Source organism: Galeopterus variegatus, unplaced genomic scaffold (genome assembly GCF_000696425.1).
Source record: "Galeopterus variegatus unplaced genomic scaffold, G_variegatus-3.0.2 Scaffold4861, whole genome shotgun sequence".
NCBI lineage: Eukaryota > Metazoa > Chordata > Mammalia > Dermoptera > Cynocephalidae > Galeopterus > Galeopterus variegatus.
The window spans coordinates 6803-15577 of NW_007730972.1; the positions used below are offsets into that span (position 1 = coordinate 6803).

Sequence of the window (8775 nt, forward strand, 5' to 3'; positions counted from 1 at the left end):
AGGCCTATCAAGTCATCTAAACAAGCCCTTAGGTCATCTTGAACCTACTTTTGATTCCAATCTTAGTCACAGGAAAAGGTCATCATGGAGCCAATAAGTGCCATTCTAGTCCCTTCCTTCATGAGAATCTAGGGGGAAAAAATAATCACAGCTTAAGGCCTGCCAGCTTGATTACAGCCATCCTCTGAGACCACTGTGCCCATGGCCATCTCACCACATAAAGAAACAGGAGAGACTTAAGTGCTGGGTAAAAGAGCCAAAGAAATGTTCTCTGACCTCTGAAAGGAAATAAAGCAACATAATTCTTTTTACATATTTTTTAATTTGAATTAGATTTAAAATAATATCATTCAGGAAGCTTAAAAAATAGAGAAGAAAAATGCCACCCATAACTGGGGTGACCACATAGCCTGGGTTACTCAGGATGGTCCTGGTTTACACTTGTCACAGTTTATTATTAACATCATCTCCCACCCCACCTCACAGACACTTTAAGAGTGCTCCAAAGTGTCATGGTGTAGATGATAAATTACTTCTACACACCGTATCCACAACCCACCATTATAAATAATCATCTCAGTTTTAGGGTATTTCCTTAAACTGTAGACTTTGTCTCATGCATATTTTTTATCGCTATAATCATATTTTCACAAGGGTACATCTTCTTTTCTTCAATTTTCATTACCACAAAAATATCATTCTATGTTTCTAGATAATCGGTCATTGTGTTCCACTGAGATGTTACCTTTCCTCCACTGTTGAACATTTAGGCATTCAAGATCATTTTAAAGGAAATGAATTTGTGGGGTACTTAGAGGACCAGTGTATAAACCTCAAGAGAAATTTTTTTTTTTTAAAAGATGACCGGTAAGGAGATCTTAACCCTTGACTTGGTGTTGTCAGCACCACGCTCACCAGTGAGCTAACCGGCCATCCCTATATGGGATCCGAACCCGTGGCCTTGGTGTTCTCAGCACCACATTCTCCCGAGTGAGCCACGGGCCGGCCCCAACCTCAAGAGAAATTTCAACCTAAATGAGGGTGAGGCAAAAAATAATTAGGAGGAAATTTTACAAATTCCTTTTCATCAACACCAATAAGCAACAACACCTAGATTAAAGGAATCATATTTTTGCTTTGCAGGACCCCTAAAATATAAAGAAAAAAACCTCTAGTAGTCTGAAATTTACAACAGAGGTTCCTAAATAACACTTAGACACATGACCAACTTTTTAATGGTCCACAGCAAAATGAGAAAAAGAAAAAAATGCACTGAACTTTGTATAAAGCTAAAAATCTCTCGATTTAAAGGACTCTCCTTTATTCTGAGATTATGTCTTTCCTATTTGGAGGGCACCAAAATATTCTCTATAAAATGACAGGGAAGGTATGTGATAGGGTTTGAGGAGATTTTTATGTCTTTTATGTAAGAAGCAAGACCCTCATTCTTCTTTTTAAAATTTTAGTAATCCAAGATTTCCACAAATCCAAGTACTCATCTCAGTATTCCCTGCATCCTGTCTCAAGTGGAGATGCTAAAAGGGTTTTCCTGGGCCCCAGTTGTTTTGGGGTCTTTGCGTGTGTGTGTGTATGTTATGTTTTGCTTTTGGTGGCTGGCCGGTAATGGGCCTCTGCTCATACCAACTCCAATCTTGTGGTACTGGCTGCCTGGAGTGCTAAGAAACATCCTGAGGGCTGGCCTGGCTCCATGGGAAAGGGCGTGATCAATGCATGAGTGTGAGGCCTGCCATGTGCGGAGGAGGGTGGTAAGGACATGGGAGAGGAGTGGAGGGAAAGTAACATGGGCAAAGCAACTGGCCTAAGACATGTCAGAGCACAATATTAAAACCACTTACAAAGTGTAACTGGAATTTAATGATTTGTCCAGCCCCTTAACAAAAGTTGGTGCTGAACACAGAGAGGGAGAGGACAATGAATGCCCGGTGGTCAGTGGCACTCACTCACTACTTCCTGGTATGTGATTCATTTCCTGCCTCAAGAAACCCTCTGGAAGCTGTCAATGCTAAGTCCACTACTTCAAGGCTCTGCAGTACACCCGGAAAGAAACATCTGGTCAAGGCACGTTGGCCAGGAACAGGCTCAGCAGGAAGGCGTCACAAAACTGCCCAAATTAAACAAAACCAGAGGGAATCTTTTTCAAAGAAAGCTAATTTTGTGATCTTGTCAGCAATTCAAAGTCCAAAGATTAACAAAATTCCAGGAAGGAAAACATGCACTCGGGGAGTGAGAATCAAAACCAACACTACCTTTATTCTAGGATCCAACTGGACATATTAGAGTCTTTTGTGAATACATCCGGATTGAAACAAGATTCAAGATCAAAAAGTTATTACCTTCACAAATTTGAAAAGGATGAGATAGTGGGGAATCAGCATCCCCATCAAATAACCCTGCCTAGGCCCGGGGCTCTGAACCGCATGCTGCTCTGCCTGCCTCACTGAAGCAGAAAATGGGCACATAAGACAGGACCCCATCTGAAACAAGCCAGTGTTCACACATCCAGCCTTATCTGAGTGCAGGGTTACCGACTCTAAAGTCCAGAGCTCACATGCTCTTTGACTCAGCATCCCTCATCTTAGGAAAGTATCCTTCAGAAAGCCTAGCACCCAGAGGCAAAGCCACACGTGTAAGGCTGCTCACTATAGCCATGTTTACAACTGGAAAAGATGAGACAACCCAAATGCCCATTATGAAGGAAATGATTAAATAAAGTAGGACACATTCTCGGAATACCTTGCAGTTCAAAGGAGAGAGGTAAATCTGTAAAAGCTGAGATGGGGAGATGTCCATGATGTACACAGTGACATTTAGTGTGGTTCCATTGTTTAAGTGTATATATATTTGTATATACATTTATATACTTATAAGTGCATAGAAAAAGATTCCAGAAGGATATATGCCAAAGTGAATAGAATTGAAGATGAGAGGAGACTTTTATTTTTCTACTTCATACACTGGATTATTAACAACTTTTGGTTTTTAAAATATATTATTTTTGTGACTTAAAAATATAGATATATAAATACAAATAACCAGCACATAAAAATATATACAATAAACAAGAGCCCTACGGTCATCTTTATTCCTCTTTGGCTGAATCAGGAAAAAGCAATTACTAGGAAAGGAGACACGGCCTGGAGAAGTGAACGCTTGGCTTCCTCTCTCCAGCAGCTTTTGACCTTTCTCCCTGCTTTAGCTAGCAAAACAGGTTGTATTTTTATTTAGTTCTGATCAGTCCAAAATAACACTTAATTTTTTAAGCAGAATTTGCATTAAAAGAACAACAAAATAAGAACTGCAGGGCAAATCCAGATGGTCTAGAAGCAAGCTAAGCCCAGCCCAATGTAAGTTTGTGGTGGTATCAGGTGCTGACAGCCAAAAGCTTTATTTGCCTTAGGTCTCATTGATAGTCTTTACAACTCCACCCATATTGCTTACACCCATCTCTGAATATATTATTTATTAATAATTTATCCTCCCCTTGTTTCCAAATGGATTTGAACTTCCCAAGTGGATTAAAGGCAATGAATAACAGTCAATCTGAAAATGGTAAAGCTGTTAACACAGAACTGAAGTACAGAAATGGCAAAATGAGGAAGTAAAAATTGCTGTTTTAATATAAACTCCTAACATTTTATAACCTTGTTTAATTTTCAATTTATATACACTAGAGCTCCTCAAGGTGTATACTGTAAACAAAGTTTATAACGATCAGGAAAATAATAATCCAGAAAGACACTGCTACAATATCCACTTCTACTGATTAGGTGAACAAATCTAAATTCAACCAGCTTCCCCTAACATTTTTCATAAGCCACTCTCATGATCATGTAGGTAAAATAAACCTCTTGACACATCCCTACCCTGCTCCACTGACACAGGGGTTGGATCATCTTCACTAACCAGCTTGAAAGACAGCATCAGTGTTTAAGCTCAGGTTCGAAGACATTCACATCTGGATTCAAATCCTAACTGTGTCATTCATGGCTGTGTGACTTTGGACAAGTTACTTAACCTCTCTGAGCCCTAGTTTTCGTGTGTGGCAAAAAAGGGATCTTATTAGTGCCTATTTTGTAAGGTTGTTATAAGGATTAAATCAGATAATATACTTAAAGCACTTAGCAAGTGTGCAATAAAAATTAAGTATGATTGCTGTCTGAATTCTTGGTACATTTTTCTCCAAAATGCAAGAACAACAGAGGGTGCAAAAACCATATGCAGTGGATTGAATGGCCTCCCAAAGTCATTAAAGCTTAATCCCCACTGTAACTGTTGAGGGTGGAAAATCCTATCACAGTAATTGAAAGTTGGGACCCTGAAGAGGTGATTAGATTTTAGGACCATGCCTTAGTGATTGGATCAATCTATTTGATGGTGTACTGGTGGTCATGGGTGTGGTTCTGAGGGCTTTAGGAGGAGAGCATGTGAGAGTGTCTCATTCTCACCATGTGAGACCCTACATCTCCAAAATCACCATCAAAGAAGGCCCTCACCATAGTGTTCCCTGGACTTCGTACCTCCCAGCCTCCGAAACTGTAAGCAATAAATTTCATTTTCTTACAAATCACCCAGTTCCAGGTATTTTGTTATGAGCAACAAAAATAGACTAATACACTGTATTATTCCAATAAAAAGCTAGATATTTGCACATACATCTCCACAGATCAGAGAGAGAAAAGCAAGACTTGCCTTTCACGAAGGAGGTTGTGAAGGTTAATTCTGGGTGTCAACTTGATTAGATTAACAAATGCCAAGAAACTTGGTAAAGCTATCTTTTTAGGTGTGTCCATGAGGGTGTTTCCAGAAAAGATTAAAATGAGAGCCTGAGCGGACTGGGTGGGAAAGATCTGCCCTCAATATGGGCGGGAACCATCCAATCTGCTGGGGGCCCCCAGAGAGAATAAAAAATGGAGAAAAAAGGCCAATCTCTCTCTATCCGCTGAAGCTGGGAAACACTCTGCTCTCCTGTCCGTGGACATCAGAGCTCAAGACTCTTCAGTTTTTGGGTTCCAGGACTTACACCAAGGACATCATCAGCTTCCCTGGTTTTGAGGCCTTCGAACTTGGACTAAGCCATGCTACCGGCATCCAGTGTACAGACGGCATATTGTGGGGCTTTTCTTCACAATCACATGAGCTAAGTCCCCTAATAAATCCCCTCTCATATTTATAATATATCCTATTGATTCTGTTTCTCTGGAGAACCTGCTTATACAGAGGCACAGGGATCCCTGAACATTTAGCTATAAGAAATAATCAACTATAACTGCAAACATTGCAGCAAGAATCACTGGGCAAATAGAGTACGATATTCGTACAGAAGACATGCAGTAGCCTAGCTATTTGTGACCAACTGCCATCAGAAATGTAGGAGATGTAAAAAAAAGAAAAAAAGAAATGTAGGAGATGTGATGTAATAACATCTGTGTCTTAAAATTCTGGCATATTCGGGGCCGGCCTGGTGGCGCACTGGATAGTGCGCCGCTTGGGGAGCGCGGCGGCGCTCCCACCCGAGGGTTCGGATCCCACATACAGACCGGTTCCCGCTCACTGGCTGAGCGAGGCGCGGGAGCAACACCGAGGGTTGCAATCCCGTTGCCGGTCCCCGGTCCGGTACGGGGGCAACACTGAGGGTTGCGATCCGTTGCCGGACACGGAAAAAAAAAAAAATTCTGGCATATTCTAGATGTATTACAATTGCTTCCAAGGAAGCCTGATTGCCAATATGACTTCACACCAATGGCTTCATAAGGGCCTTTCTCACATCTGAGATGCTGAGAACACTTGGCCTATTTGAAAACCATCATTAAACCTCCCTTCAGACTTTCACTTTCCAAGTGAGTTATTCCCAGGTATTCAGTGGCTCTTGCTACAGAATCAGAATAGATTAAAATAAGTGTCTTTTCAACGTTTCCAATAAAATGAACAGAAAACACAAAAAATACTAGTAAAAACAGCTACAATTTATGACTATGTGCCAGCCCAGTGCTGAGTATGTCACGTGTATTGCCGCATTTAATTTTCACATCCACCCATTGTACAGATGAAAATACTAAGGCTTAGAGTAGTGAAGTAACTTGCTCAAGGTCACCATCATAAGGTCATCAACTTGTTCAAGGGCAATGCTGGAATTCAAACCCATCTGACACCAGTTAACACTACCCACTTTTCAGATCCTGGTTACAATCTCACTAACACAGGGGAGCTTGCCCTAACTCCCTCCAACAAGGTCCATCCCCTGTAGATACACTTGCTTTGCACCATCCTCTTCCTCTGTAGCTCTGACCGCAATGATATTTTTACCCTTATTTGGGTAAATATTGAATTAACATCTGTCTCCCCACCAAACTATAAGCTCCAGATGGCATGGCTCCTCAATATTCTGGTTTATTTAGGATCTCTGGCCTCCATCAGTAGTAGGCACATCGTCGGTTCTCTGTACACATTTACACTGAATGAGCGAATGGAGAAAAACAGTGCTCAGAAATCACCAAGCAGGGCCAGCCTGTGGCTCACTTGGGACAGTGTGGTGCTGATAACACCAAGGCCACGGGTTCGGATCGCTATATAGGGACGGCCAGTTGGCTCACTTGGGAGAGTGTGGTGCTGCTGACAACCTCAAATCAAGGGTTAAGATCTCCTTACTGGTCATCTTTAAAAAAAAAAAAAAAAAGAAATCACCAAACAGCTTAGGGTACTGCACTAACAAAGGACAGGCTGCCCAGTATTCATCCACATATGGGCACCACAATGCCAGCTAAGCCTTCTGAGGGGCAAGACACTGCTGAGGCAAAAGTCCTCTTTGGGACTGGGAGAGCATCTCAGAGTACAAAACCTTGTAGTGGTCAGACCCAGCAGCATCTTTGCATTTGAAGGAGGGCAGTGCAAAGAAAGTATGGACTTGGCCACCATCTCTGCAATCATGCCACCCGGGCTCAAATCCTGCTAAGTGACCCTGGGCTACCTGCTTAATCTCTGTTGGCCCCACTATATAGAACCTAATTCTACATAGTTATGGTGAGGAATGAACAAGTTAACACATGAAAAACAACTAAACTAAAGCCTGGCTCATAACAAGAGAGAATGGACATCATAATTGCAGCTGCTGATGATTATTATCAGGATTAAAAAAAAAAAAAAAAGGACTGTGGTGTGTCATTTGTTTTCCCCACTGGAACAAGCCCAGTGAACATGGGTATCAAAAAGCCCCAAGAGTTAAGGAACAAGCTTTCTTTCCATCTGGGCACTTAATACAAGGCAAACCCATTCCGGTTAAAGAATTATGTAATTATACAATGATTCATCGTTCCCATCCATATCCCTGGGCTTCTGGACAATATTGGGTTACTTTCAGGTCTGAAATCAAGTGATTCTAAGCCAATTCTTAAGCTAGACCAAGAATCCAAAAATCACCTGCTGCAATGAAATGGGATTCCATTTTTTGTTTTTTGTGTTTCTGTTTTGTTTTGGTGGCTGGCCAGTACAGGGATTGAACCCTGGACCCTGATGTTTATCAGTACCATGTGGGGTTCCATTTTTTTACTCTAGGTATGATATTAATCAAATAAGTTGTAAAAGACATTCTAAGTATAAATTTGACACAAGCATCAAAATCTCAAAATTTGCAGCTTCGATTCTACTTATATAAAAGAAAAACCTCTTTTATGATTGCTCTCCTAACAAAAAATGTAAACTCACTTGATTTTGTATTATATTAGCTCCTGCAGTTAAAAAACACTATTGAGGCTGGCCAGTTAGCTCAGTTGGTTAGAGCGTGGTGCTGATAACACCAAGATCCAAGGTTTGATCCCTATACTGGCCAGCTTAAAAAAAAAAAATCTGTAGAATATTTCGTGACTTAAAAAAAGCTATAAAGACATTGTTCAGACAAATGGAGATATTTTAATGTAGACCTGTTTATTAGACCATGTATCATATAAAGTTAAATTTCGTAGGTGTGATAATGGTATTACAGTTACGTACAAGAATGCCTTTGTTCCTAGATCTGACTCTTGTAAATAAATATTTCCATAAACACATCTATAGGTTTTTCTGTGCACCCAAACATGCAAATTCATTATTTACTTATCTTTTTTTTTTTTTAAATGACCAGTAAGGGGATCTTAACCCTTGACTTGGTGTTGTCAGCACCACGCTCTTCCAAGTGAGCCACGGGCCGGCCCTCATTATTTACTCTTGATCAACCCAATTAATATATTTAATTTGAATCACTTTTCTGATTCTTTTTTGTTGACTTTTTTTCACTATATATGACTGCTTTCTATTTTGATTGTTTTTCCTGCTCTTTCTCTTTCTGTTCCCTTCCTCAGATTTCTTTTTTCTTAAAATACATTAAGCAGAATCACATATGGTTCACAGGCTATGTTCCTGATACTCAACTACAAAACTTAAAGCCACTGGAAATAAAAGGGAACTATATACACTAAAAAAGTAGTTAAATATCAGCACTTCTTCACAAGTCAATATCACAAGGAGAAGCCCCAGAGTTTCACGGCAGTATATTTTAAACAAGCCATTCAGGACCCATATTATATTTATAAGGAAAGTAAAAGTAAACGGTCAGGGCCCCTCAGATGTTGAGAATCTTGCCGAGCATCTGATGTAAATATGCACGTGTGCCCAGGTGTTCCTCAGTTATTGTCTAGTGTAATTGTGCATATGTACCCAGGTGTCCTAGGTTATGGACTTAAGGACGAGTGGCTCTGATCCATGCAGCCCCCCCCCCCCCCCCCC

The 8775-nt window shown here is 40.6% G+C and overlaps 1 non-coding gene across 1 annotated transcript; it reads left to right on the top strand.

The window, feature by feature from the left end:
- Positions 1-7769: 7769 nt before the first annotated feature.
- On the top strand, positions 7770-7843 carry TRNAI-GAU. The gene has a single exon. It is a non-coding gene; the product is annotated as a tRNA-Ile (tRNA).
- Positions 7844-8775: the final 932 nt, after the last annotated feature.